Below are 27,263 nucleotides of genomic sequence, written 5' to 3'. Positions count from 1 at the left end.
AAGATAGATTTGTTATCACTGTGACTTACTTGACTAAATGGTCAATATGTACCATGCAAATGTTCTCCATATCAATTTAAACAGCTTACTAAGTTATAAAGCAGAGAATGCAATATATTCTTTCGAGCTTTATTGTTGACAGTCTGAGTTCTGAAATTATAACCTAAAGCTTCTACCAGCAGCTTTACCCACTTTCCTGGGATAAAGCCTGAGTTATTCCAGACAATAATTAATTCTGTACAAAATTTGATCCAAAGCCGTCCAGTACTTTTTTTGTGAAAGAGCAACAAACATACATACACACAAAATTTCCCTTGTATAATATAAGTAAGATTACATTGTGTTTGGTTGCAACCTGTGTTGTGTCAAAATAGGTAGATAAAAGCAATTTGCTCTATGCAACGGATACATTTGAATATCCGCATTATTTGTTCTGTTTTCCGAGTTGATCACACGGGAGCTATCCTCAAATATGTGCACATTGTCAGTAAACTTACAAGATGCCTGGTTCTTTACTCTGAACTTTTTTGAAAAATAAAGAACAAATAATTAATATTGAAGCAGTAATTAATATGCTCATAATGAAAAATATAACAATGTTACATTTACCTTTTTATTTTAGTTCAAAATAAGGTATTGTCTTATATTATTTAGCTATATGCATATACCTTGTCTCTTATTTTTATCTTGAATTACTTAAAAACTTGTATATGACTGTGTGGGATGAATATGATTACCTACCACTTATTAGCATGAGGTGTGATTTTGTCCCAACGGTATAATTATTTTTATGAATAAGCTAAAAGTATTATATATAACATAGTCAGTTAAGTTTATTCATTAAAGTTCAGTACACATTTTGCCAGTTTTTGGCTTGTAGTGGTTAAAAATAACACTTTTCTCCTATTGTATTCTGAGTCTGTTGTCAAACCTATTGCCATCCACGGGAATTATGCCTTATGATCCGATATAAATCTGATCTGTTCCATTAGCAAAAAAAATTTTGGAATCACAAAATCCCCTTACTTAAATCTGCCCAAACTGGGAATTAAAGCAGCCTTAGTTGGTAGTCGCGATTGAACACGCAATTTGATTTAGTAAACTTTTCAAAAAAGAAGCACATGTGGTTCATGGAACTCATAAAAAATATATTTAGATAAAACAATTTTTTTTAATAACTACCTAACTACCTAAGATTTAGGACTTACGCCCTAAAGGAGGAGTAAATAATAATTAAGTAATAGACTGCAAAAATCACCATTTTTATATCAAACGATTTTATCATCACTAATAAGGCTAAAGTTATTCCGTTTGCATCTATGGATTCTACTTTTATGGCAACACCGGATATATGACTCGCGTCCATTTATGCCATGTTAACCGAGCTTAGCCTTTTTTATACACTTTAGAATCTAGTTAATCTAGGTACTCGTATATCTATAAATTACCATATTCTTATGTAAAGGAATAAATAGCTACCAAGTCGGCCATGGATAGCAAAAAGTAACTACGATTATTAGCTGATAGTAGGACGGAAAGCACAATTAAACGTTTAAGAAATTAAACAAATCTCACTTCTGTGTAGTCATAAATGTACCGCTAGGATATACCTAACAACAGTACGCTACCGACACCGATTCAAAACAAACGTAAAAATACATTTGATTGATGGGATTATTTTCGGGTGACTATTTTGGAGGGTTCAATTTGCAAAGTGAATTTTGCACATGTATTAACATAGCGGCCCGGTTTCTAACAGTGAACAAATTAAAATACTTTATAACTAGCAAGTTTTACAGTAATTGGATTGTGAAGTTTGTGTTTTTGAATGCGCATACGCGGATTGCGCGCGTTCGACGCACGATCCGCGTCAGTGCGGCAAACGAGGGACACATCAGTTGCATAACAAGCGGGTGCTGCGGTATCCGGCTAACGGGACTGTGGCGCGAGGAGGGAGCTCTGAATTACCTCTGAGTCTAGACATGCTATCGCGATCATGTCAGATTCGACACCACAGATGCTATATCCAGCCACTTGATCCGATAAGTGTTTTGGCAATTTTTTACAGCATTATCACATCTAGATGATGCGATAGTAACGCGCTGCAGACTCTCACGAAACTTCCTCGTTTCGTCATTTCCCATCACGAAATATGGCTGTGAAACATGATCGCAGACACTCTTTTGGAGTGAGCTTATTCGTGCGATCATGAACGAGACCGTGACTGATCGGACACAATGCCCTGGCGGACGCAATGATACCAAGTAGCTTTTTAAAATAGAAATAAGGTCACTTGAACACACCTAGGTAATTATTAATACGCATAATGGAGTAAGCTTGCTTATCTGAATTATTTTAACGTGTTCATGTAATTGGTTTGTAATCTTCGAGTCCGGAAGGCAGACTGGGAATCCTGTTTGTGTTCGCGCGTCCATCGAACTGGTTTGCAGAGGGCAATGAGTCTCATTACATGGCAAATGACTTCGCTGGCTTCCAGTGGCTCGTTACATTTACGTATTAGTTCCTCTACATTTTACAGGTAGTACCTAGTAAAGGCAGGTCAGGTTCGGCGAGAAACATCTTTAATGGCCTTTTAGAACTTGTTCTCACATAAAATAATGCTGATAAGAAATTGTCCATTGGATACATTTGAACGTTAAAATACCTGTGTTTTTGTGAGTTGGGTTGTGGGTAATGATACCTACTAATAAATAGTTGAGAACAGCAATTTATGTCTAAAACGTACTAAGATTTAGATTTAAGGTTAAATATTATACATTATAGTTAATTGTTACACAGTCTTTTTGTCGTTCATACACATTGCAGTGATATAAATATAGTTAATAATTAAAATTTTAAACGGAACAGTAAATGCCATTATAAATATTCCAACAATAGCAACAGATCACTACCAAGTGAATTTATTTAGCTCTACGATTTACTCTGTACCTACTTAATTACGACCGTAATGAGATTATATAACTAACTAGTTACCTGAAATACGCAATTGAAACAATGTATTGCCAGACGACCGACCGTTGTTAAATTGACGTTAACAATAAAATGGGAAACCAATTGGGGTCCCGTTATTAAAATGTCACAGCGTAAAGAAATACCTCGTTTGATGTAGCGTTGCCTTTGTTCCATATAACGAGCTATCAAAGAAGCTGCGCCCCGACCCGGGCTCGAATAAAACGAGTGTTAAAGGCCACCACTTGGTATGTTTTGCTAAAAGGTACGAGTACTAGAGAAACCTTTGCTGATATTCAAGATTTTAGCACATTAAAAAACCGCCCTTAAGTTGTTTCAACATTATTTGTGGTAACTACCTAACAAGTTCCTGTTTAAAATGTTGTTCTATTATATCTATAAGAAGTTCTTGTTAAATAAGTTTAAATCTATTCATTGACTAATAGACTTCGTGTGGCTTTATAATATAACAGCTGGGTTAAGAAGCCAGAAATTTTGCAGAGGTGATGTACCTATTATAGACAATTAGTATTGAATAAGAGTTTCTACAAAGTGAGTGGCAAAAGACTTGTAAATAACTACAATAAATACGTCTTAAAATACCCGTTGAAGGCATGTAACAATGGGGTCTGTAGTATTCCTTCTCAACCTTTAAAATGAACAATACTCATTCTCAAGATACACGAAGTATTCTTTAATCTTGATAGCTTTTAACCTGTGGGTAAGCAAAATAATAAGATTACAACACAATTATCAATGATGCGAACGTTGCGACAGGGTATGTCGTTGCCACCTCGCCACTGCAGTGATTGTACTCGCGAGGCCGCTGTGTATTGCCATGAGTGCTAATGCTGCATAAATTGTACAGCAAATACTTGACATCATTGCCCCTTTTCGTTCTTCACAGTTATTAGAAATCGTCTTCTTATATCTTGCCATATTTACCACTTATTGTCGTGGTGTTTTCTGAAATTAGGTTCATGTTGTGCCAAAATGGTTACAAGGTGAATTTTAATGGAGCATCAGCGATCGAGCAAGGAATGTTATAAGCAGTAAATAAGTAATACTTACTAGTTCTATAGATATCTTTCTAGAATCTTGGGTATCTTGGAGAGGCTGGTGCACTTGTGAAGAGTATTAATTTCTTAATATATCTCTCGGCTCAACGCGACTAGATAAACTGGGAATCTAGCAGGGCCGACCGGTTGTTGAGCAATAATTTTATGTGCATGCGCGCAGGAGCTAAAATGATCTTACCTACCTGTTCTGTCTATGCACTGACCTTTACTAAAATATCGTCTTCGTCATTACATTTAATGTTCATAAACGGACAGCCTTGGATAACTAAAACTTGTTTGTATTAGTGCTATCTGCAAAAAATACAAATAAACTTAGAGAATCTGACGCCATTTTGTTTTTTATTTGATTTTTATTAGTCTTAACTTATCCTTACCCTGATGATGCATAATGATTTTTTAATGAAGTGCATTGCGTGTTTGAAGACTTTGTGCTCATATACTTATTAAGCTTAAAATAACTTCATTAACATTTTATGCTAAATAGTAAATTCATTTAACTATGTTATTTATATTATTTTGAATATTCAAGATAGCTACATCACGTCGTAGAGTTATTTTGATGAACTTAATTAATTTTTCCTTTATCTATGCCGATATAAAATCAAAGACCCAAAGAAATTTCCATGTAAGTAGAAAGGTTTGATTGCAAAATAGCGTGCATGAACATTTTGTTGTAAAAAAAAACATAAAAATTAATTCACATGTAACATTCACGACGCCACAAGCAAAATTAATTAAAATAAAAACCGAACCGTTGTTTCTTTTGTAACGGCGCTGTTCGTGCTAAAAACTGACTAGCTATTAAAGAAGCAATTTCTTTTTTGTATGCGCCATGTTTGTCTTTTTGGATAACTTTTTGTGGTCATCAAAATTACGTTTTTAAATTGAAATTCGGTGGTTTTGTTGGCTCAGTGTACAGTGTTTACCGAGACCATATCTAAACAAAGGTACCAGTGTTGTTCTTTTGCTAAAAATACTAGAACACCTCTTTTCACTTTCCATTAGGTACTCAAGGAATCTAAATGGTTTGTTTAAATTAACGCACTTAAAAGCTTCAGCGTCTTAACTACTTAAGGGTTTTTCGAAAGAGGGTGATGTTCTAAGCTAATTTCAACACGAGAACACCAGAACATGTTATACCGTTGTGTCAACGGAAGACGGAAGATAGCTGCAAGGTCGCGAGCTGTCGCCTTCCTCAGCTACTTGCCTCCTTCAGTAATTATTTCGACACAAGCCAATTAATGGCCGTGTGGCTCGTGGATATAAGCCATAATTAAATTTTGATTATTATCTACTCGACTCGTGTATTCTGCGAGTACCTATGCCTAATGGCGTGGTTTTTGGCAACGTTATTCGTTTATGAAGATTGCGTTGTTCCATTACCTGAGTAATGATGAGTTATATAATGTTTAATACTGGTGCGGACGCGTAGTCGCCTGTCTATAATGCGCTGTGGGGACCGGTTGTCGCATGAACCCGTCACGTACTTGATTAGAGAAATCTAGAGTAGGTACAACATACTTTTAACGCCTGGGTTATTGGAAAGGAGTTATAGGTTGTCAATGTTGACCCAACAACCTTGAGGGTTTAATTCTAAACTTTGACATGCCTAGTATAATATGATAGAATAATGTATAGCTGCGAGGACAGTTGTAAGTAAACTAGAAAGTTTATAGATGCTTGTTATTATAATAACCTTGTCTCCAATGAATACAGAAAATATCATTTAAATGTAAAGAGCGGTCCACGTAGGCCAGAGACAAGTCTAGACAATGTGTGTGGGCGTTTGAGATATATCTTTCTTTGTTATAAATGTTTCTCTCAATTCGGTTAGAAAATTAACAATTCTGTTCGAGTAGATATAGTCAGGCTATAAACTTAGCGTGTCCTACACAAGGTCGAAGTGCCATGCAATATGAAAACAAGGGCAGTAACAGCAGCAGTAGCCTTTTTAAATCAATGTTTATTTATAAAGCAATTACATCTTTGCTAATTGGTTTATTTAAGACTTTCAGGGCTTTTGATTGGATTATGTTACCTTAATTAGAAAATTTTACTGTAGTGAATTAGTGATTTAGCAATTGACTGTATCATATTACTTAGCATTTGAATTATTTTTCACCTATGTCATGTTGAGGGTTAGGGTTGGGACAAATGGAGAACCTGTTCAATAGTAATATACTTATAATGTGTGGTTGTAGTAGTAAGTAAGTAAGAATACTTATTATGACTCAACAGGGCTGGCATGTTCTATGAATAAAAGACCCTAAAATAAAACATCAAAAACAAAACTTGATGAACTTGAGAATTTCTTGAAACGAAAGCCACAATACTGATTCGATCCCGGAACAGGCAGCCAATATTCATTCGCATAGTTATTCAATAACTAAAACCACACGTAATGTATCTGTTAGTAATGTTAGCTCGAATAAATACAATTATCATACCGTATTTTGATTCTACCTTACAATAAGAGTGCACTAAAGTCGCCTCAACTAATCTCCGAAGGTCCTATAAAATGCTAAAGTTGAAGAATACTAAGTGACTGAGATTGGTTCCGAATATTGACTTGAGGTGAACTCATCGATGGGGCATTCCGTGGCGTCATCATTCTCGGATGCCTACAACGACTAATACCGGATAAAAAATGCTACACGACTAAATGTAAAGACCAAATGATTCAAATTGAAGGAGTCTTTAAACTTCTAAAAGATGGAAATATGTTTACAAGAGGATAAAGGATTTAGTTGGGGGTCATCTTAATTTATACCTGTGTTCATTCATGACATACCTAGTTTTTTTTTTATTTAACCGCTTTACAATTTCGTCAGTGTTTTAAAAATGCCAATGCTGATTTCTATGGTATGATGGCTTGGTCAGAAAGGCAAATAAAAGCCACAATACTCACAATATTGCATTATACTGCCGATCGTGATCCGTGAGTTCAACCTGTGACTATTTTTGGCAAAGTGTTACGTTGGAAACTGGATAGCAAGAATTTCTTTACGGTTCTTTGACATCACGCCTAAAATGGAAGATAATATAATGTAATCAGGCGTGGAGAATTGCCATAAAATTGTTGAAGGTTTCTTATGAGCTAAATATTAAGAAAAAAACGCTAGAATGACGTACCTGTCAGCCTTGTGATTACATTTTTAAATTAAAGTGGTATATCTACTTATTTCTGTTTTGATTTGGTTCCTCGTAATAACTAGTTTATAATGGTTGCACACTGATGAGTATTTGAAGTATTATTGGGTTTTTTGATGCAAATATTCTTAGGAGTCCACTTGCTTCTAAGTCGCTTCAATATTGTCTCTCCATACTCGTATGTACACGCGACGAAGACCAGTACTTAATGAACTGATGAAAATGGGAGTTCAACACTTCTGAAGATTGATTGAATAGATAAAGCATAAAACGAAGTTACTTTCGCATTCAAAATATGTATAAGTAAACATGTATCAAAGTCAAAGTCAAAGTCAAAGTCAAAGTCAAAGCATTTATTTCAATTAATCCTAAATAAGGCACTTTTGAAACGTCAAATTTAATTGTCCGTCAGTCTGTCTGTCAGTGAAGCTAGGCGCTCGTTCCAAAGTGTAGCTTCGAATGGAGAAGAACGAGCAAGAAACTCCATCGTTACTCTTTTAAAAAAGAAGTTTTTTACAATTTCTCTGATACACTATTTATCTATTGTATATATATGTAGGAACAATGTAACTACAATACGTCAAAACTAACGGGACAATAAAACCAATTTGTAAAGAAAATAAAATAGCGGGTTATTTCAAACATAGTGCCCACATATGTACACTTACAATTTTGAAATAATGCTTCTATACAAATAATAATAATATATAATTTAATCTTTCACATAAAAAAAAAAATATCTGCTTGATGCCACAGGATCCCTAGACTGCATTGGAATAAATTAATACTTTAAGTTAACATGTAACTAGTGATCGTATTTGAGCATTGTCTAGTACATTAGTATCTATAGTACATTATACCTATAATAGGTACAAGATGTAAAGTAAAACTCTCTTATATCTATAGGTCCTTTATGGCAGTTCCTAGGTAATACTATGCAGGTATGTCGTGGGTTGTCTGACGCAGGTACGTAAATAGTATGATGTCATATTCAGATTAACACTACCACATCAATGTGAGCTAGGCATAACCTGTTACTCGCAAGGTTGTAAACATGACAATCATCGCAATATGTTTGGGTGAGAAGTGGCCAATGACCAAACAACCCGTGGTGTGTATCGTGTATCACTGTACTGTATAGATTAAAGAATGTAATGAAAAACAAATCATCAATGATTATAGTTTTTTTATTGATAAATTATTATAAACATACAAGCTCAAAAACACACGTACTAAAAACTTGCCAAGAAATCACAATCGTTACCTTGACGTTTAAAAAAAAACTCGTCTATTATACTTTGAATAAATATGATATTCAAATAAAGAATACGTGCAGATATAGGAGTTTTCTGGAAACTCATTAGCAATTTATAATGTTCGGATTTCTTTGTTCCTACAACAAATTAGTGTGCCTACGCGTATTAGTAGGTACATAATACAAAAAACATTAGATCCGTGTACTGGCACTAATAGTTAAGATTAATGTTATTTACAGTAATCGGGATGTAACTGTTCTCGTTCCTTTTTTGGCGAGACGAGTTGGGCGTAACACACTTTTTTTATTCTAGCCGTTAGAAAGGTCAAGCCTTGCGCTGTACTCGGCGCGCCATCAAATTGTTTTTGTGAAGATGAATAATACTGTATGGAAGCGTTGAATAAAATAAGGTTATTATTGAACACTAAAGAAGATTGGGTTTTTATTGTACTACGTTCTAATGTTGCTTTCATTAGATTGGTTCCTCGGAACTGAATAAATGATGAAATAATATGTTGTATATAGGTAGTTAGCGGTACTGAACCTTACTCAGTATTCTAACGGGTTAACCGGGGCTCCGGCCCGAAAAGCAAGAGTAAGAACGGGGTGGTTTCTAGTCAGTAAGAGTCTGACACTCCCTCTCGCCTTGCCTAATGCGAGAGAAGTCATTGGATGAATTTCCCCCATTAAAAAAAGACTTCAAGTAATATAGATAGTGTGTGCTAACTTCTTCAAAGAAATAACCATGATATTTACGTGGTTATAGTTACCTACCTCTATGGTTCAGATCGTGGGTCCGACTTGTAAGGCAGCTAGCTATAGGATAGGCAAGAACGCTTAGTTATTGGATCTAACACTCGTAAGGATTCTGCAAGACGGGAACAGTAATAACTACTGCTTACTGATCGTACAGTTGTAATCTACGAGTAGCTTGTGGTGTGTGGGGCATGTTTACTAACAGTAGTTTGTAGTTAACTAACAATAAATTCAATAATTAAACTTCGCACTTGGACACACGAGAGAAATGTCTTAAGTTATTTTACGTATGTGATTAAAATAGGTTACATGACACCTGACTTATATAAATTGCAATTAACTATCATGAAAAATTACAAACGTATCCTTAAGATGAGTTGAGATTCTCAACTTGAGAATGCAGTCAAAGTTCATCAGCGAAAACTAGTGAAATAAATTAACAAGAGTATTTAAGTAATAAATATTCTATTTTTGTTTCAGGTACGTGATGGCAATGAAGTTCACTTTCTGGTTACTTGTAAGAGTTTATATCAAAGTAGGTTCTGTAATACTAATACATACGTACATATGTAACAAGTTAAGAGTTATTTCTTCACCTTCATATGTATGTATGTTATGTACTTGTAAATGTAGTTGTCTAACACTTGATTGATTGTAGGCGTGGCACAATACGACCCACATGTGGCAAGCTTTAACCAGCCTAAAAATGTTTCGGTTAATACCGTAATGTTACGTTTATTGGTATAATGTTTCAATTTAAAACGTGTACGTGCCTCCGGGCGAGATAGTTGAACACCGGCCTCATTTCCGTGCTGTCTAATTTTACCAAGTTGTACGGGTACGTTCACGTAGGCCGGTGAAATTTCCAAGTCAACCATAATTACTCAATTAATTTCATCGGAGTCGCGCTCTGCGGTTTAGTTCGTGTTCATTTCATTGCATAACCTGTTATTAGCTCGCTCTTGTTTGCAAGCACACTGTTCTCACAGATTTACAACACACTTACCCGAGCCAAATAAAAACAACTGTGGGAAATTTTATACAGTCTGTTTAAACATATGGCTCTAGTGCCGACGTAATTGGCGAACGGTTGCACTGAATAATTTAGCAGAATAAGTATTACGGCGATGTAATATTCAACGCGGCGTGTACGTGCGTTTTTAACTGTACGTTTTTTTCATGTGAAAATAAATATGTGGTCAATAAGCAAACATATCAAATATTTTCCACAGTTATTGTGTCAAGCTGGTACTTTGATCCGAGTAGCGATCAACTAATAATTTACATAAACGACAAATGTGAACGGATCATAATTAAGATAATGATTGGGGACTGTCCGTGGACGCTTGGTATAGGCGTAGCGATAACATTTGTTTGGAATATAAACGGTCACGAAGTCGAGGGCTCGTTTGAAGTAGGATCGTTCATGAGAAAATCATTATGGGGAAATGTGAAAGGGATACGTTCCTATTAAACAGTAAGGTCTATGACTGAATGATGTGTGGGTTGGGAATGTCTAAGTAGAAGCGAAAATTTTCAACAAAAGTAATTATTTGTTCGAAAATTGCGGCGGTGCTCATGCCCCCAGCGTCCTGAACGTTTCCCCAGTGCTGACAACCTAATTGTTTAAGGAAACAGCTTTCAATTATGGCTCGAATTGCCGTTGGGTTAAAATCGAGTACTTTAAGAACTTACATTGTGCTTGTGCCTAAATAATGACATCGGTAAGAGACCTCGGGAACGGGATAGAATAACGCCTGCTTGCGGTTTTGTCCCTTTCCGTCGCGGGAAAGTCGGCATTTTAATTGTCTCATTAAAGTGTTATTAATTTGACTCCTGTAATTGTATTGCCGGTATAGCGTGTCTTCATTAAACATAGAGGAAGTTTCCTCTGAGGACTCGTATGTTTGTGAGGTTATGGAGTGTTAAGTGCTTCAAAGAGGGTTTCAAAGGTTCTGAAATTGACATGGAAACTCAATAATATGTAAGGAGCAGGGAGCCGAGCATTAATATGTTTTGAATGTAATTTCAATGTATTTATTGCCTAACGTGAACGTTGTTATGCTGTTTAATATTTATTCTAAGCATGTAGGTTGGTGTCAGCGTGATGTGGCGCGACAGTGCGTCGAGCTCGAGTCACGTCGAGTTTGGTATAAACTACCGGAACACTGCGGTGACATGGAGTGTGGCCGCAGCGGATATTAATGTTTTGTTAATAAATAATAATAACTGACCCGACTGCAGTGCGAGCTCCGACAGTAGCCAGCGGGAGTACAGTTGGATGTTTAAAGTTTCTACAAATGCTGTTAAGCTTGTTACTGCCTGACTGAACACTATTGCGATGTCAAAAAGTTTTCATGATTACTCAACTGGTGGAACTAGCTGTAGTTTTTTGTTTTAAACTTAACGCTATGACTTTTCATAACAACTTAATAAGGGCAGTTTGTCTTTCATGCAAGATAGTAAGACTTGTGTTTAAAATAAGTATCTACAAGAACAATAAGTAAGTGTAAACTCTGCCCAATTGTTGAATACTCTATAAATACCAATACTAACTAACCGCCTTAAATAATAAATGGGCCGAACTTCCAAATGTCGTTATAGTTAAGGGCTAAATAGCACGTGATTAATAAACAACCTCTTGGAATTTAGTTTCCTTACTAGTCGAACTGTACAATAATTTTAACCATTAAAATAATGATTATTATCATTTCAGTTAATATTAATAATACTCGCTGGGATCTCGTTTTTTTTTTGAGTTGGTAATTCAAGAAGGTAGAACGTATTCTAAAAAAATAAACTTTCGTTGTCTTTGTCCGTAGGAACCAGAGACATTATGATTCCGTACCACGAAGTTTTGTTGCAAAAAAGTAAATGGAGACAGGTTTTACTTTTCCAGCTAGTCGGTTACTTTTCCTTCGAGTTGTTCTGTGTTTGATAGTACTCTGTTGGCTTTGTTTTATAATTCGTCGACCCTGATACACGCTCTTGTGAATGAGCGCAGACGTAGACAAATATGCAGCATTTTATGCCACGGACAGTAAAATGTTGTGTGGTTTCGTCCGTCAGTCTATCGCCGAGCGGTAGGCCTCATATTAATTTAAGTCAGTATGTAATAAGGTCAGAGATAATCGTGGCATTTGTTTTTCTGTTTGCGGTAAAGAAATGTGAGCGTGTGGGCGCCATTTTGTTATTTCTCTTTTCGGATGTTTTTACTGGATAAATCTTTGTTTTATTTTGATATTATTGTTTATGTTTGTGTGTTTATCTTCGCGGATTTACTTGCATCAAGGTAGAGATTTCTTAACCACAATTTTTCATGCAGCTTTTTCATGAAGTACTGTAATATAAAACAAGCCTAATCAAATTAGTGCTACCGTAGTCTGGTAGCGTTTAAGACAGTATTCTTTTATGACATCGTACAAGTTCATTTCCTTAGTCATTCCCTTTATTTGATCAAGTTTAGTACTTTTATGGATGTACTTGAACAGAACCTTTGGCTATCTCGTAGATTGCAAGGTTACTTAGTAAGCAGTACGCACCCATATGTGACAGTGTGACATTGTACAACTGGAGCGGAAGGGGCGTGAAAAGTTTAAAATGCGAATACCTAACTAATGGGTACGTGGGCCGCCACGTTCCTCGTGACAACTAACTATGATATTTATTTTTCGGTATATTATATTATTAGGCTATAATTATTAAGATGTTGTAGGAAAAATATTCAGTTTGCTGATAGCGTGACGGAATATACGTGGTCATAATCTTTATACCGAATGACAATATTTATCAGTATAGCAAATAATTCTCAGGTTACAACAAAAGTTTGTAAGAAGAAATGAGATTATAGTTGAAACGTTTGGTGGATTATTCAAGAAACTTGCCTTCCATTGTCAGATTAAGTCTTAAACAGAGTACCTAAGTAAACGGTGTCTTATTTATTACATAAAATAACGACACTTAAGTCTCTCTTAAATAGGCACTTAAGACCAAAAATTACAAAGATTCCACAAGGATATTATAATACGGGCTGGCGTCATTTTCTTAATTTGTCATAAAATGTTAATCTGTTTAAATAGCCGTATCATTTTAAAGGCACATTCCTGATTTTGTTACACTTTATTCTCTCTAGGGATTTGTAGAATGGTTTCGCTGTTGCGACACACTTTCAACAAGGGATACAGTGGCGCTCAGTCCATTTTCCGAAAGCTTTCTCTTATTTACTGACACTAGTGTACTCTGCAGTGAAATTGTTAACTGACGTAACAGCGTTTACTTCTCCATCAGCTTCCATTTCTCAATTGAATTTAGTCTTATTAAAATGTTCTAGGGAATTGTTATTCATCGTATGTCTTTGTGATTGCCGACTGCCGACCTACGTGACAATGTACCTACCGCTTTATTACGCCCATAAGTTCTCAGCGTGATTGATGTGAGGATCATTTGCGAGTGCATCGTCCTGCCGTCTGAATCACGGATCGTTAACCCACTTCCGCCCACGTGTATGATTTAAAACCGTATAAAAAATATTAGCTCGCTTAATCTGAGTAATGTTTTGAATACTTGTTCGTTGTCGTGTCGTTTAAATAACAAAAACGGTGGGCGTGTCAGGGTCCTTTGTGTGACTCGTATGACGCGTGAATATTTTACTGTTACACGTTTTGTCCTCGAATTAGCAGTTAACAATTAGAATACACATGTAGTCCAGACCATTCTAATGGTTCCAAAGAGATCAAGTATAGTATAGAAAGCTTTATGAAATGGTTCCTGTATTTGTAAAGATAACGGAGACTAAGGCCAGGCAGAAATAGACCTTAAGGTGTTAGTGTTCCTAAACACGTAGGGCGATCCGATGATGTAAAATTTAAAACACATCACGTAGTCCGCAGTCGTCGATAAAGGATTCCCAATCCTTGATACAACATCGATCCCGGTGGCTCGTCAGACTGTCATCCAATTTGTAGACCACTAGCTATTGGACGGCGACTTATAAAAGCTGGTTCCTATAAATACGAGTTTTTCTTCGGACGAAATGGATTATTTAGCGAACAATTGAACTTCGCTCGTCCCTTGATCAATTTTGGATGGGGTATTTTTGTTGGGAAGCCATTGCGCGATAAAAAAAAGCGTGTTACAAATGAGAATTGGCAGGTTAATTTTTGATCATGTTGGATGTTTACTTTCTTGTTAAGTTAATTGTGGCAATAATATACCATAAAATCATTAAAATGATTTAAAGACCATATAAAATAATCATAAATGGCTGCACATTGGGCCCTGTTTTTTCTTCTAAACCTATCAATAGGAATTTGCAGCACATGTTTTTGTATTTTCCAATACACATTGTCTAACTCATAAAGAGATGTCAAATTGTCAAGCTGTGGTGGTGTTAGCAACAGATTGAATACAAAATCTTTCGATTCTGATGTAAAACGGCCACCGGCTAGTTGGTATTGCGGTCATCTGAGCACACCGCACAATATGGCCGCCCAGCTGTCTCTGGAAAATAGATTGTCAAACCAAACTGTCCTGGACCACCAGCGGTTGGACAGTTTGGGCGGCATAATGAATGGTTTTGTTGTCTGTGGTCGGATTATCACGGCTTATCTCGGATACAAAAATACTGTTTCAGGCTACATTGGCACATATATCTAGACATGTGGATTCTCCGCTTTCGCTTCCTTGGATGAAATAGTTAGAATGCTGATAATTCGGAAATTCTTTTTAATAACTGTGTTATCGTTTGCCATACGTTTGGGAGAAGTAATTGCGATTATTTGGCCAGCTTCTGTTTGTTGTGGAATAAAGTCAATCTTATTAGGAGTTATTGACCCCTCCCTAGTGACTAACGAGGCAGTTTTCATGATGATATTGCCAAAAGTCCAGCTTCCAGTAACATTTCACGGAAAAAAGAATTAAGTCGCAAAAACCTGCGTCGGAATTGAATCCCTAATCGCTTCATCACCGCGTTGTAATTAATCATTTTCGTGAAGGTATATAAAAATGTAGCTTTTACGTAACAAAAACAGCCAGAGGGTGGGCAGAACAAATTAATGTTTAGTAACTATTAGGTTTAGTCAAAACAGAATGTAACTTTGAAATGTATAAAGTTATTGTTGATTTAGGTTGAGTGCGGTATAAAGGTGACCCATATTATAATGTCTACAAACTTTATACTTGTCTAGACCTTCAAGTGCTGTAATATTATATTTATCATAGGCAATATTAGGTAGATACGCGATCGATCGTTCGTTGTTAAATAAAAATAGCTCCCATCTCGCGCCGACTTAATAAAACACTCGCTGTTTCCATATCTACTTACAGCTATTCAATTTCGATTCGAAATTAAAATATTGTTTTGTATTTTGAGTGTCTAAATGATTTTATATCGTTATAATTATATCATAGCAAAATACATTTTTAGTTACGTCCTTATTTTAATTACAATATCATTGTTTGTTTTTTGTAATTACGATCACACAGATACTACCTACTTATTTTGATTGACAGTTTCAACATTAGTCACAATACATGTACCGTAATATCTTATAAAGCATTGGACCTACACGATAATTAAAATTTTCATTTCTGGTTTACAATTAACGGTGAAATTTCCACTTTAAAAGGTCCCAATAGGTATGTGTATGTACCTATATTCCCCTACAACTAGCGATTTCATTAATCGTTTTTCAGCTACACTGGCTTGAGCCGGAAATTTTACTTTAATATTAAATACGTCGGCATCGTAATTATTATATTTTTACTTATTTCGCGAAATTGTGTATTGTCGCCTCATGAATGATTCAGGTTCCATCTCAATATAATTCGTCTGTAAACAGATTTATGGGATTCATGCATTTCGTCGATTCTCTTTGAACTATCAATTTGCAAGTGTATCCTATGTTAGTAACAGCAAACAGCTCCTAATGGAAAAGTACTCGAAGAAAAATGGTTGCAGTGTACACTGCACTTGAAGATGCGCCGTATTAGTGCTGCAATAAGACGGTTTTAAGATTTTACTTTAGAAAGAATACTGGCTGAACGATATTTGTTTTAATAAAACGTTAGAAATGGCAAAGACAAGTTGTTAAGTGGACGGGAGACGACAATATAGATAGGTGTTTGTTACTGTTTGAAACAAAAACTATTGGACAGATTTAGATAAATGGTCTTACTCTAAGCGCTCCAGTCCAGCCACCGTGAAACAAAGTGCGGATAAACTTATTTTCCCCGAATGCTATCGAAGCGAAACGTTTCATAGTTTCCAAAATACCTCGAATTTTCAACAACGACATACATACACAGTTGTAAGTACGTAGGTACTTACTTCATTTCTCGCCCAAACCAGGGCCAATATAACCCTCTCCACTCAATTTATTCCTTCTATCGGATTTCCTCTACGGAGTTAGCTTGAATATTTATGAAGTTAACTTTTACTATGGAGCTTTTAAAGTAATATCCGTCTACTGAATTTATTGATTGGAAATAATAATAGAATATGGTTGGGAATGACGAAATATTCAGTCATTCCTTTGATCTTTACCTCGAGGATATTTAAAAAGTTCTCACACACGTCACATTGTTTTGAATTGTTTTATAATCTGTGGAGTTGTGTCATCAAGATGGCGGGCTGTCAACGTGACATTGTTTACCGCCAACGTTTCGAATTTGGAATAAATTAAGAGTTTCGTCTAGACGATAATATAACAAATACGTAATAAAACTTAATTAACATACCTATTTAAGCGACGAGCTTTAATGATGCCACCTTATTCGTAAAACTAAAACTAACCTTAAATATTACGCTTTAATATGGTTTTAATTTACAAGTTCTCAGTAATTTGTAATAGGTATTGAGTTCTTAGATTGTCTTCATCGGTATTTTCAGACATAGTTTTCAATTTGTTTTGACATTAGTGTTGTGAGTAGGAATTTGGCATCAATCTGGGGTCTTTTGTTAGCTGTGTCTGCGGTAACGGCAAGTGGATACCAATGAACGTTCTCAAAGTCACCTCAGTACCGAACTCTTAGCTCATTCAACCTTGACATTATCAATATTGGCGACACATCTCTATTAGAAGAAAAAAAAAACGAAATAAGCCTGACTCACGCTCGAACGAACGTGTCATATTTATTCTGTGGTTATTTATTTTTAATTCCATTATAACCTATTTTGAAAAATAATATGTGATTAGAATATTAGTATTAGCTTATAGTGTATAAGGAGGGATAATTTTAGATTTTTTCAGAAACAAAACCTACAGACTTATTCACGTCATTATATAATTATATCCGTGTGTCAATTTGTATGAAAACATTTCGGAACTATGGATTATTCTTGTCAAGTTTTAACAATGACTCTGAAAATTCTAACCTTATAATAGCTTTTAGTTTAAAATTTAAATGAAATGATTACTCAAAAATGTCCAACTAATTATTATAACCATTATATAACCACAGTGACTTCAAAACGTTTCTGTAACGTGACCTTTTCATAAATGTCAAATACAAACGACGTGTTTCGTTAATTAGAAGATGATCGTGATTGTACTAATTACATAATGATATTGTCAAAAGATTGCTTTATACCGGAGAACACCCGACAGGTTTATTAATTACCACCTGTTTCTTTTGAGATATATTTCTACATTTTAATAGCTATCATCACTTTTCGGTTCTAAGATCATAATATATGTAAATTCAATACTGTGACGTCTATAAATTAAAATTTCTGGTAAAATTGTGAATGAGTTACCTACTTATTCACTGCCTACACACTACATGGGGTTTATAACATTACATTACATATTATCTACATATTCTAACAATAAGATTAACATAATTATAGAATTATATACTCAAAAACTAAAGTACTTAAGTATGTAATTGCACTTATAGTAGGCCTTCGGATATACATATAAAATATTGCAATATTTGCAACGCTAATCTATAATTTGGCATATGCAACTAAAGAAAGAAACTCTTAATTGCATTACACATTTGGTACAGGTTCTTATGTAGTTGCTACGGATACTGAGTTTCGGGGCATCGGCTCAAAGAGCAGGAGTAGGAACGGGGTGTTTTTTAGTCAGTAAGAGTCTGACTCCCTCTCGCCTCGCCCAAGGCGGGAGAAGTCATTGGATAATCATACAATTACTCCATCAAAAAAGTTCTTGTATAGATAATAGCGTGACGTATTTCATAAGTAAACATAGGCAAGAAATAATCGTCTCCACTTACAATTCGATACGGTTTGCCAATGTTATTGTGGATATATTGACTTAATTAAGTTCCGAAGGCGAGTGTTCGTTATAAAACAATAATGCGTGTAGATATTGCTTTCATCTGTGAATTTATATCGTAATAACGTTATTGTGAAATGTATTGCATTCGAGTGCGATCGTAATTTCCAATTATTTATGTACCAATGCCATATGTATTGAGATATTCTCAAGTTGTTTGCGTAAAGTCAATTTATATTGTGTTAACGGGATGGTATCTTTCATCTGACCTGTTATTTGAAACTGGTTATTAGACGCGTATCAAATATAGTACACGACCTTTATTAATCTTATGCTACGACGGACAAGCTTGAAATTTTCGTTCAGAAATAATAATAATCTAAGCGAGATCGCTCGCTGGATATCGGGGGCGCTGGGATCTGCGTAATACACCTATATACATGTACATAAAATATGTACAAAATATGATCTTGATTGATCACTAATGATGTTATACTAAACGTTGAACCATGTTGGCACATTAATTACGTAACACACACACATGGATATAAAAGTTAAATAAGGCTATAAACAAATAAATTTTTAACTGCAATATACAACTGCAGCTTTCAATAAAAACGTTCAAGTTATTAATAGCAGCACGGCAACACTAACGGATATGAATGTTCGGTGCTCAATAGTTCATTCATTCTGCATAGAGCGTACATCCGCAACGAACGAATGATTAAGTGAATGGTATCGCACGCTCCATATAACGAACAGATAGTTAATATGATCATGTGCCGCCCTATAACTGTTCTACTGTTGTCGCCAAACGGTTTGTTACACATTACACTATGCACTCGTATTCCCAATAACTACAATGCGAAACATTATTTATTTACATTGTCCATTATTTACCAATGAATAGCTGATGATTTCGACTCATTTAATGCGGATTTTATGTCGTTTAAAATTGAAACCTATTATTAGTTGGTAGTTATACCGGTATGATAATGATTTCAGTTGGTAGTTACTATAACAGTAACAGTTCATGTTAATATTAATGTGTAACTAATTCTGTTGAATTAATAGGGACGGTATTTAAAGCCAAAGATTATTCGGCGGAAAACAAAACAACCTCCTTCTGTATTTACTGTGATAGTAATCCGGTGGCTGTGGGTACTTTACTAGGTATACAAGTACATTACTGAAATCGAAACCACCGGTGGCGTGGTGATGTAGAACAGCCGCGATTGCGAGATGTATACTGTGTTCTGGGAACATACACCAACGCTCCCACAACGCTCGCGTCACGTCACACGCTCGTGATACTCGTAAATAAGAATCCTCGCCAATTCCGCGCGACATTACACTATCGAATAACAATTGTTCCGAGCAATATCAATAGTTCACTCGCTGTAATACGGCGACAAGTAAATACGTAAGCTGGTTGCTGTGTACCGGTAGCATCACACGAGGCGATGTGCCGGGAATGAAAGCATGATGTGAATACGTCATTATGTATGATATGTAGTGCAACAATATAATTGTATGACATATTCTCACGCAGTAACGCGTGCAATAAATGAGCGTGTAATTACGCTAAACAGTGTGTAACGCACCGCGCTCCCAGTCGCGACTCGCAACTCTTCCATAGCCTTATCATCGACATCTCGAGAGAAGACCTCGCCGCGCCCTACATTGTACGTAGGTACGTTGCCATACGAGAAATAATCTCTCTCCGGGTAAAACTCGATTTTGCTGACATAAATCGAATTTTATTTCTAGAACGATATTTTCGGTAATGTGATTGATATCAGCTTGCCCAAATGAAGGTTATCCGTCGGTATCTGGTCGCGTTATGAATCTACTGAGTCGCGATATTTCTCGTCTCCACGTCAGTGATTACATCTCGGTTTACCCGCGTCGCATTTTAAAGTCTCCCACAAAGCTTTGTCGCGTTTAAGCGTGGACTTAATGAAAGTCTGGTAAGGAGGCGTAGCGAACCAAATCCCCCTTTAGCCGAGGCCCGCGAGGGCACAGATTTATAAGGATTTTCTTTCGTCGACTTCGTAACACTTTCATACGTCTTCCTGTATTGAAAAATTATATTCGCTTATAAAGTGATCCGTTCAAACGAATTGCGTGTGTTACAGTTTAGGGAGTTCTTTGTTACTGGGATCGGTTTCATATCGTTTAATTTATTTCGCTCACGTCCTTTATTATTTGTTTGTACGTTGAACCCAGATCGAGGGTTCGGTATCCGTGGTTTCATTTTGGTATTTGTGGTTTGGTGCGTCGGTTCTAATATAAAGTTACATCGGTACTCTAATTCGGAATGATGAATTAATCATATAGAATTTGGCTGGCGGAAGCGAGATTAGGTAATATCTTAAGACGATCGACCGATATTGGTTTATAATCCAATTACTCGGTGTGCTACCGGTGTGTGTTGTAACAAAACATGATCCGCGTGGACGGCTACAGTATACGTGTGCTCGATATAGCCAGACGGCGTTGAATTGAGCATCAGCGGTAGGCTGAACGTGATAGCGCCGGCCAGACGGAGCAGCGGCTTTGATTAACGAGCTCCGAGGGCTGTAACGTGACGTCACCCGCGTGAAATTGGATGCTAACGCATATCACTGTTTGCACAAACTTTGAACGTTTGAAACATACATTTGACAAACAACTTGCAAAACTAGCAGCTTCAAGTGGATATTTACAGCAAATACGTGTATGTCGGGCCCCATATTTGTCGTTTGTGTTTGCCTTCCTCTTATATACACTTGTGCCACTCAAATTAAGCTTCTTTTTTAATGGTGTTTACTGTTTTTACATGCCGGCGCCGCGCTGCTTTGTGTTTGTAAGTGTGAATGCCACAGAACACATAGTATGGAGTGCTAAGCACGGAGTCCTGTTTGATTTGCCATTGTGAAAGGTTTATAAAGGTTGATGTTTTATTCTGTTGACTCTGTTTTGTTTCTAACATACGTCTTTGTGGTAAATTAAGTAGCCAAGATAAACTATTTAAATTAATCTTCTTACGCCGTCTGAGCTCTCTTATTTATTATAAGAAATTTAATACTGGGCTACAATATGGGCTGGAAATAATATACTTTTTTTTATAACTGACTTATCTTCGTTAATATGAGAGGCCGCTTTATAACGAAGTTGATTGTGAGGGAAATATTTTTTTCACGAAGCTCGTGGAAGGTCGGCGGTTGAGGAATCAGGTCAAATACAATTGCGGGAACAAAATAGCAGCTTATTGCCCAATTCCATCAACGAGACCCGTAACACGGAAGAAATGCAATCTTTCTTAACGCTAAAACCTTTAAATCGCTCCTTTTAACACAAATAGCTGAATGAGGGACATTACAGTACGCAGGAAGACGGTTTAAGAAGAAAATGGCACTTAATTAAGGTTGAGATTTGTTTGCATTAAAAAATGTGACGGACCTACTTGCTGTTTGTTATTTGTTGTGTTTTTTTAAATGTTGAATTAGTGACTTAAGTTTATGTTACTCGATATTAGTGTGATCCGTCCAAGTTTTTGTCAAAGATCTGTCAGTGTTCCTTTTGAACCCAAATAAGCTTTTGTGTCCACTAGTACTTAATATTCACATTAACTATTTTAACATTAGCATAACACAATCCGAATTATGATAAGAGTAGTTTCAATCTATCCTGCCTAACAGAACGTCTATAACATAACATTTATTTGAAACTAGCATCTGCCAGTGGCTTCGCCCTCGGTCCCGTGGGATAAAAATTACCTACGTATTATTCCAGACCATAATCAACCTCTGTTCCAAATTTCATCCTGATCCTTTCAGCTGTTTTTACGTGATTAAGTAACAAACATACACACAAACACACAAACAATGTGTAGGTGCAATGTGCGACCTTACATTACTTCCAACTACTAAAAACAGCCAATCGGTGTGAAGTAGCCAGCAGTAACACAACACGTGAATAACACATTCCTCTCGCGGTTTTTAACTACCCTCATCACTTATAAGCACTATACAACTAAGTTAAGAAGTCGTTTATCTCCAGAAGCGCCTGTAAGCGGCCGGTGCCATCAGTATTCGTCCGGTGTGCCGCCCCAACGTTAATCAGCCCTGAATGCAAGACACTTTAATGAGATTTCTTTTCGGTATCAACTGTTCCTTAATTCTAAGATTCTTTATTGGCAGAAGTTTTATAAAAGAGGTTCCTGGTACGTCTTTCGGGTTTGTTATAATTGATTTTGTGTCGGTTAAATAGCTGCTTCTTTTATATACATACATAAATAGGTTTATTTCGTTGAAAGTGGAATGGATCTGACAGACAGTGAAAATTTTCAACCAAAAGATCTGGTAGAACATTAAACGACTGTCATGGGTATTTAGGGAACAGAGAGTAAAGTTCCGTAAGAAAAGGAGAATCTTCCGACCAGGCGAGGTGATCATGTCTGGCGGGCTTTCTGCCCAACTTTTGTTCGTTGGAGTTTTCTATCCATATCTATTCGCATGTAAACTTCATATGAAGTAGGATTTATGACGTCATCCGTTGATTTGTTCGTCGATCGTCTATGTGCCTTCTGTCATCTATCACTTGTCATGTGTCGCCACTGGTATATGTATGAAAACGGGCTTTACGTTTTCTTAGATTTACGCCTTGTAAAGCCATGTGAAGCATATTGTGTGTATCAAAAAGTGAACACAGTATGTTTCACATATCATACCTAATGTTTTAAATATCGTGTTTGATTAAAATATCAAATATAAATAAAATTGGAATATAAATTGCCATTTCACTCACGTAATAATTTATTCAGTAATATCTGTAATTCTATGTACTCACCTCGTTAGCGCACATATTTGTTTTGTGAATCGAATGCCGATTTAATCCTTAATTAAATTAAACTGAAATTATACAAATTATAGATTTATTAGTCTCGCGGGATTATCTGACTGTTTCATGGTTTTAGTAATATATTGGAGTCAGAAAGTGACGTGAAATGAGTATTTATTGAGTAAAATAAACATTATGTTAATATATTTCATTCGATTCCACAAACTTATGCATTTAATCTGTTATTTAAATGTTATTCGACAAGTTTGAAGGAAACACTCTGGAGCGTAGCCGTAGCGCTACGGAGTTACGAGCTCTCGTAGCGCTACGAGCGCGCATGCTGTGTGGAAGACTTCAACGGGCTATCATCTGTGTGTTCGTCGAATAAATATTTACACTATGCAGTTAATTTAAGTTTATATTTATGGGTGGCTTTATCTCAGTGATGGGAAAACTTTGCTCTAGTTCGTCCGACGAACCGTTAAATTCCAAGTTAAATCCTTTTACCGCTGATTAATCGTTGATGTTTAACCTTAGGAAAGGGATCTAATTTCGACAAATCATTAAAGACATCATTAGCTCATCTTTGCACAATTTTCCTAAAAGGAAATTGACAAACACACTTGTTCCTGTTTGACGTTTACTAAACAACATTTTAAAAGGAGAACTTTGATGTAGGCCTAAGTAAACTCCGCCATTTTACGGACCAAAAAATATAATGAGGACGAGTAACAAATTCGATAACGGCTTGGGCCTTGCTTACCGAAATGTTAGAGAATTTTTGTTCAAAAATTAGGAAACATTTTCATCAGTTGAAATAACATCCACAAAACTCAATTTGACAAATTATTCTTTAATTTGTTTTTTGGAACTGTGACAGTATTTTTAGAATTGTATTTTTTATCTATACTGTAGAACTGTCACTTAGCCTATCAAATAATCTTTACTTGGAAAATAAATGGAGCATAATTTGAATGGAATTATCTGCCAAGTAATTTGAAGGCAACGAACCCTTACTTGACCTTTTTTTTTGAGGGGGAAAATCATTCAATGACTTCTCCCGCCTTGGGCGAGGCGAGAGGGAGTGTCAGACTCTTACTGACTAAAAACCACCCCGTTCCTTCTCCTGCTTTTCGAGCCGGAGCCCCGGTAAACACGCTAGGTAGTCCGCAGCTCCGGTACCCTACTTGACCTGAAGTACATATATATAGAGGCTCGTATAAACACACTCACACATATACAAGTAAAAATATCTCGAAAGCCGCATATAAGGACACATAATAAATCTGTTCATTATACAAATTGCCCTCGCTCTAAGTTTGATTAACTTAATTTTTCATCAGCCAAATGGCATCGTGTGGAAACTTCGGGTATAAATGTTTTACGCCCCACGTAGGTACAGTCGGACAAAGAAATTGGTGTACACTTGTACATTTGTACTACAAGGTACATTCCAAGGAATAATGAATTATGTTGCGAGACTTCAGAGTGCATTGCTTGTTATAAGATGGAAATGAATCGAGAAAATAGGAATTATACAGGAATCGACTGAATACATTACTTTAGTTCCGATTCTTATTAACTTCTCGTTGTTTCGATGTATATATTGAAAACGTAACTCACATTTTTCTGTTTAGTGTACCTAATGACTCAAAAGTCCGGCAACGCACTTGTAACGCTTCTGGTATTTCGGGTGTCCATGGGCGACGGCGATTGCTTACCATCAAGTGATCCATCTGCTCGCTTACCGCCTTATATCATAGAAAAACTTATCTGTGCCATTCAAAAATGATATTTACGGTACTATAAATACGATATCAAATAGAAGTTATTAATATCTTTATTTTATGTTACTGCGTATCAAACACTACTTTCAATTGTACTTGGCTTAAAGTTTTCTCAGTACGTTTTCGTTGAGTCAACGTACTTTGAAAACGTATGGAAACTCCATAGTACGTGACTGGTTTTAATAGTTATTAAAGGGTAATTAGGAAAGTGAGACTATGAACTTTAAGATAGCTGTATAGTAAGGTTTATTATACATTCGCAACAGATATAAACCTGGTACGAACATTAGATGAAACTACACAAGTTACTTTATATTGCAAATTATTAACATTAGAGTTGAGTATCTTATATTTGTACATGTATTTAATGTGTGCTTTTGTTTTTTAATAGCAGAAACTATTAAGAGAACCTCTATGGACACCCTTTGGTCACATCTGGGGGATACAAAGCTTTAAGTCAAGCATAAGTCATAAATACCTTGATTATTATATTGTGTAAGCAGGCGTTGCGGTAAATTATTAAAAACTCAAAACTTTGGGATATTTCTCATAATAATTTGTTAAAAACTCAATAATGAAAGCATACACTACTCGAATCCGAATTTAACAGCACACGTTAAATTCACGAGATTTTGGTCAGTCATGTTTACCGTCATATCTTCTATGTGGGTCACCACAGACTATATAGAAACGTCAATTGCTTTGCTACTCACTGCTGCGTAGAGATCGTAGGTGCATGTTATGACGTCATAGGATTATCACAGGTCCGCCATGTTGGCTCGCCTGCCAGTACCCACGGCTGCACATCGAGCTAACTAAACCAGTTTATCTTGGTCCCGCTTTATATGACCTTTCAGTACATTCCACGGTCAGTTTATACTGGTTTAGTATAGCTTCATGTGTTCTCGTGTGTACAATAGACGTCTTTGGAGCGACTCGTTACGAACTACTTCCACATGGATGCGTCCATCCTCTGTATAAAAAACTCTATTTACGTGATTCAGTGTGAAATTCTGGTTCGAAAATCTTGTAGGTGTTTTAATTTCAATCTTATAGTGACAATTAAGTTTTTTCCATACACCGTTCTTAACATAAATAGTAACTGTTTTACAAAATTGAACTTTAATTAAGTAAGGTTAAAGTAACTATTAAATTGGCTAAATCGTTCGATGCTTAAGTAATGTTACACAAATCAGCATTAAGCTCCTTGATCTATATTGTTGAAATTATTATAATTATATGCTTTGTTTAAAGTGTACAATATTGTTGTAAAGTGAAGTATAAAACCATTTATATTTTTGTTACAGGTATGTAATCACCACTACCAACAAATAGAAATGAGCGGATTGGACTAAAGTAGTCTTTACCACTATAGTGACGGAACACCAAGATGTCAACTGTTAAGTAGCTTTTAAAATGATAAATCCTAATCCCTGTTTATAGAAAGACTAGACATCTAGAATAATCAAAAAAAATGAGTGTCTGTTTGTAACCGATTTTTACTACGTAAATATGAATATAAATACAATATATACACAATATTTGTCTGTCTGTCTGTTCTTCTCGTTAATCTTTGAAATGGCCGGATCGATTTTGACGGGACTTTAGTAGCTGATGTACTAAGGAGTAAGCTAGGCTACATTTATTTTTGTCACTAAGTTCGTAATCCACTCGAGCAAAGCGACAGGCATCAGCTTTTATAATATATTTGTTTAACATAAAGTGTAGACGTGGTTGAACATAAATATATCTATCCATACATACATATATGTATGCAATAAATCACAAGTACATATATTTCAGTTGAAACAATAAAGTTATTACCAGAGTGCTCTAGTTTGTGACATTGTCAATGTACTGCAATATTACATTTCATAAAGCTGCAAAATATAAGCCTTTCACAAAAATAATAGATTTGGTATTGGCTATGACGTTTTTACGATTCAATCTAATTTGTACTCAATTGATTTCGTGATAAAATTCTATTTTCAAGTTTTTTTTTTTCAGACTAGGTAACTTAATTACGTTAGTTGTCGTTGCTAGTGTTTCGGATTGGCTTTGTGGGTGTTGATGTGTCCTTTCTAATATATTTATTTGTGCGAATTTAGCTGTGTGATTTTTTTGTTTATTATAACTACTTAGGTAACAAAAAAAACGTCACGCCTTTTATTCCCGAAGGGGTATAATGTACACCCACTTT

At 35.8% G+C, this 27,263-nt stretch overlaps 1 protein-coding gene across 2 annotated transcripts in view; it reads left to right on the top strand.

The window, feature by feature from the left end:
* The window catches only part of LOC118268493 (uncharacterized), a 129,438-nt gene that overhangs the window by 10,114 nt on the left and 92,061 nt on the right, over positions 1 to 27,263 (top strand). The window lies entirely within an intron of this gene.

This window comes from Spodoptera frugiperda, chromosome 29, assembly GCF_023101765.2.
Source record: "Spodoptera frugiperda isolate SF20-4 chromosome 29, AGI-APGP_CSIRO_Sfru_2.0, whole genome shotgun sequence".
NCBI classification, from domain to species: Eukaryota; Metazoa; Arthropoda; class Insecta; order Lepidoptera; family Noctuidae; genus Spodoptera; species Spodoptera frugiperda.
The sequence above is the reverse complement of the archived record's forward strand: the minus strand, read 5'-3'. Positions and strand labels throughout refer to the sequence as shown.